The 4,796-nt window shown below is 65.2% G+C and overlaps 1 non-coding gene across 1 annotated transcript; it reads left to right on the top strand.

The window, feature by feature from the left end:
- The first annotated feature begins 2,320 nt into the window (after nucleotides 1-2,320).
- Nucleotides 2,321-2,405, top strand: TRNAQ-UUG. Its single transcript has one exon. It is a non-coding gene; the product is annotated as a tRNA-Gln (tRNA).
- The last annotated feature ends 2,391 nt before the right edge of the window (nucleotides 2,406-4,796 follow it).

Below are 4,796 nucleotides of genomic sequence, written 5' to 3'. Positions count from 1 at the left end.
AACTCCGCCTAGCTCCCGGACGCCCTGAGCCTCAGCCTCCAGTGCTATCAAACGGCCCCCGGTCACCCCCACTCCCCGAGGCTGTCCTTTGCAGGGGTCAGGTCCGTGGCCAGGCGCCCCCAGCACTGTGACTAATTATGATCATCCAGGCATCGCCGGGCAGCCCGGGAGCAGCCCAGACCCAGCCCAGCACGCAGGGGACACCGCCGCGCCCGAGGAACACAGGAAGGGGCTGAGCACTCCGGCTGGATCCACCCCCCGGAGGCAGGCCACGTGCTGGCCCGCACGTCCCCACGGCCGCCAGATGGCGAAGCGGCAGAAAGGCTGAAGACCGGAGCCGCTCCGCTGGGCAAGGCGAGACACGGCGGTGACCTGCTGGCCGCCTGGCCGGGGCCATTTCCCACCCTGCAGGACACAACCACCACCAGCCGGACACACTCGTGCAGGGGGGAGGCCTCGGGATGGAGATCCAGAGCCGGTCCAGAGTGTGGTCCCTGGCATGAGCAGAACCAGCCGTTCAACAGCCATCGACGCCTGGACCCTGCCCCCTGGCTAGAGTGGGGTGCACAGGGTGGACGGAGCTCTGCAGGCCAAACCCCAGAACCCTCAGCCACCGCCGGGAGGATGGACGCAAGCCCACCCCCCCCACTCTCCGCCTACTGGAGGCGGCCAGCACCATGCAGACCTGTCAGGGATGCAGGGATGCACAGAGAGACGGCAGGTCGCGCCGGCCTCCCGACCCCAAGGTCCACTGGGATCCGTCCGCACACGCACCCAGTTCCAGAAACAAGTCCCGGAAGTGCAGCCGGGCCTCACGGCACCGCAGAGCCAAAGCAGACGTGAGCTCCGCACACAAGGGCCGCCTGCGGAAGGCGAGGTTCATAGCCTGGATTTACTGACGCCCTTATTCACTCCCAGACGAGGCGCCCGTCCTCCACGGCCCGCCCCTCCGCTCCCCCGATGGAACCCTCAGGAAGCCCACTGCCCCCACACGGACGCCCGGCCGGGAAGGTCAGCGGGAGGGACGGCAGGGAAGGCTCCAGGAGTGTGGCCGCCAATGCAGGAAAACCGAATCTGCCAGAGACACGGAGAAAACCCACATCCTTGCTGAAAGCCAATGCCGCCCCCGGGTGCGCTTCCGGGGGGCAATCGCGGCTCCGGGGCCGCTGGGCTACTGCAGGGCAGGGAGAAAACGCCCCCCCCTTCACCCAGTGGCACAGGGCCCGGGACCTGTCAACCAGAGCGCAGACTCCCACGTCAGAGGCAGGGCGGCTTCCCGCAGGAGGGATTACGCAAACACAGATCCCAGCACCCAGACCCCGAGCGGCTTCCGTTGTTCACGGGGGACATCAGATGCCCCAGGAGCCTTCCTCCCATCACCCTTGGAGGCACCTAGAGATGATGGTCCCATTTTACAGGTAGGGCCACTGAGACGCAACCTCTCACATGCTCCCGGTCCCCGTCTTCCTTCATCGTACACTCTGAATCGGGTGCACAGGAGGTGGGGAGGAGGGGGGACTTTCTCCCGACACATGAGCTCAGGAGCTCTCCTGGGCCGTCCTGTCTGAGGCGCTGAGTCAGGAGCCGGGAGCAGAGGCAGCTGCCTCCTGCTTCCACTCAAGCCTCACTCCCAGAGAGAGAAGTAAGTCCCGCGGAACCCCCGGGGCACCCAGCCCTGCCTCAGTGCCCCGAGTCCTGCAGCAGCACGGACCCAGGACAAGAAGAGGCCCGAGAAAGGTGTCCTGCCACCACGCAGGGCTGAGCCACTCCCCAGGCACGGCGGGCCAGCACTTGTAGGGCCCAAAGGGGTGTGAGGTCAAAGACCACATTTCAACATATGCTGCTAGTACCCTTACCTTTACATCCGCACAGTCATAAAACTGGGCCCTTTACATCTTCTGTGGAAGAGGGAGGCCACAGGCAAAGTGTGCGGGGCCCGTGGGAGTCACACGGTGGCCCCGAGGCCCCCAGCACAGCAAGTGAGGGTTTCAGGTACTCACCTGCCCGCACCTGCTCAAATGCCTCACATAATCCCCCGCCAGCCCAAGGCTCTTCCTGTGTGGTAAGACACATCAGAGGGGCGCCCGGGTGGCTCAGCGAGTTAAGCGTCTGACCCTTGACCTGGGCTCAGGTCATGATCTCACAGTTCACGAGTTCGAGCCCCATGATGGGCTCTGTGATGAGTGTGGAGCCTGCTAGGGATTCTCTCTCCCTCTCTCTGCCCCTCCCCTGCTCGCGTGCACTCGCACTCCCTCCCTCCCTCTCTCTCTCTCTCTCAAAAATAAATAAGTAAACTTTAATTTAAAAAAAGTGGGGGGGCGCCTGGGTGGCTCAGTAGGTAAAGCGTCTGACTTTGGCTCAGGTTGTGATCTCACGGTTTGTGGGTTCGAACCCCACGTCGGGCTCTGTGCGGACAGCTCGGAGCCCGGAGCCTGCTTCGGGTTCTGTGTCTCCCTCTCTCGCTGCCCCTCCCCCGCTCGCTCTCTGTTTCTGTCTCTTAAAAATAAACATTTAAAAAAAAGGACATGTAACAAAATTACGATTGGTGATTTAGTACACTCACCGCCGGTTTCCCTCCCCCCTCCCCGCACCACCCCCCCCCCCCCACTCGCTGTGTGTGTCGATTCACCTGCCCTGGAACCTCGTATCGCTGGAGTCCCACAGTCCTTACCCTCTCGTGTCTGCCTTCTCTCCCTCCACACGTGCCCGAGGTTCGTCCACACGGCAACACCTGTCAGGCTTCATTCCTCCCTCTGGTCGCCTCCTACTCCGTCGTCTGGAGAGACCCCACGTTTATCTATTCACCCGCCGAGAAAGATCGCCCATCCTACAGAGGAGGAAACCGAGGCCCCACGACCGTCAAGCTCCGCGGCCCACGGTGCTCGGCAGCCGAGCCAGGACACCGGCCCTGAGCCCTCACCGCACCGACTACGCCCAGACACCTCGAGGGACGGGGGCCCCTTCTGCAGCCAGGAGCACAGAGGCCCGGGGGGAGCAGCCGTGTGGTCACGCCCCGCTGCCGCGCCTCAAGCCTGCTTCCTCCGAGCTCTGGGGTGAAAACAAGTAAAACCGAATGTCTCCGTGGCAGCTCTTGCGCGAGGCCATCACCCGCGCGGGAAAACAGCTCAGATCCGAGCGGTCTCGTCCCTCACCGAAATGCCCGTCAGCTGTCCTCTCTCCTGCCCCTGCGGCCAGAGACTCGGGGGGCTGGGGGGGCACACAGATGCCCGCCTCTGGCAGGGAGGGGTAAAGGAAGAGTGGGAGGAGCTCAGGGAAGGGAGGGAGGGTCTCCGGATGTGGCTGCCGGGAGCACGAGGGCCTGACACGGGCTGCGAACAGACTGCCCCAGGTGCCCCGTGTGCCCGGGACAGGTGGCGATGGCCCCGGAACCAGACGCCCGCTTGTACAGTTACAAGCTGGGACCCCCCACTCCTGTGGGGCACTGAGGCCTCTCAGCAAGCCGCCTGCCAGCCCCAGGGGCCAGCAAACGGGAGCACCGCCATGGACCACAGCCAGCCCCTGCCGGGACAAGCCAGAGAAGCCTGAACGTGGGCCTCGGCTCTGACGTGAGGAAGGCAGGGGCGGGGCCGTGGGGACCCTGGCAGGCGGCTCAGCCCTTGCACCTCTGCAGAGGTCCCCTCTCCCTGGGGCCACTGGCCGCCACGCGATCGGTGCCCACACCACCCTCGCCTGGCAGCATCCTGCACCTACGGGTCAGCTACGACGATCAAGTGGACATCTGGGCAACCTGGAAGCGTGTGGCACAGAAAGGGAGGTGCGCTGAGGGAGGAGACCACCCAGAGGCAGGGCTGGGGCGGGGGGGCGCGGGAGCAGGCCCACACCTGGCACCCAGGCCTGTCCCCGGCACAGGGACTCCTGGGGGCGCGGACCAGCACCCTCCCCGCCACCTCCCACATCTCAGGGACGCACTGATCTGCGTGGCAGAGCCATGAATGCGCCGGGAGACAGCTCGGCAGGGACCTGACGTCATCTGATGGTGGAGGAGGGGCACTGAGCAGGGCCCCACGGCCGGGCGGGGACAGGGAGGCCCCCTCACCCTGAGACCCCAGCTTCAGGCACCCCCACCCCCCCCCAACAGGCCTCAACTTCACCCCCAAGCAGTGCATTCCCCAGTTCCAGAAATGGCATTTGGGGAGAGCAGGCAGGGCCGCGGGGACACAGGTCAGAACACACGACCGGAGTAGGGCCACTGTCACCTCCCCAGCGTCCCGACAGGCAGCCCCTCGCGGGCCTGCTGGATGGCTTTCTGCATTGGAAAGTGCCCCTTTCGTCTCTTCAAGAACCCTCCTGCCGTCTCCTCTTCTGGAAGGTCAGGGACACAGTGTCAGGGGTCCCTGTTTCTCTCGCCCGATGCCCATGAGCGCGTGACCACGAGTGGGGAGCAACGACACAGTGAGCCCCTCCCAGCACCAGGGAGCAGGTGAGGACGGGCCCAGAGCCATGAAGCCACAAGGGCAGGGCCGGGCAGCCCGCGGCCACCTCTGGACTCAGGCCCTGGGCACCCCCCAGCCTCCTCACCAGTGGGGACCGTCCAAGGGCCGTTGTGCGGGTTGGCAAGAGGCCTCACGCTCCACGCAGCTGTGTGACCTCGGGTAGCCCCCGTAACCTCTCCATTAAGTGCCCAACCCGGTGCTTCACGGGGTCTCCTAAGGCCCAGGGGAGGGGCCGGTGCTGGGCAGTCAGGGGACAAACCCTCCCAGGACGGGGCACGGCTGGCAGCAACGATCGAGAATCCCCGGGGCGCCTGGGTGGCTCAGTCGGTTAAGCGTCTGACT

Source organism: Lynx canadensis, chromosome D4 (assembly GCF_007474595.2).
Source record: "Lynx canadensis isolate LIC74 chromosome D4, mLynCan4.pri.v2, whole genome shotgun sequence".
NCBI classification, from domain to species: Eukaryota; Metazoa; Chordata; class Mammalia; order Carnivora; family Felidae; genus Lynx; species Lynx canadensis.
Note: the sequence above shows the minus strand (reverse complement) of the source record. Positions and strands in the feature narration are given on the sequence as shown.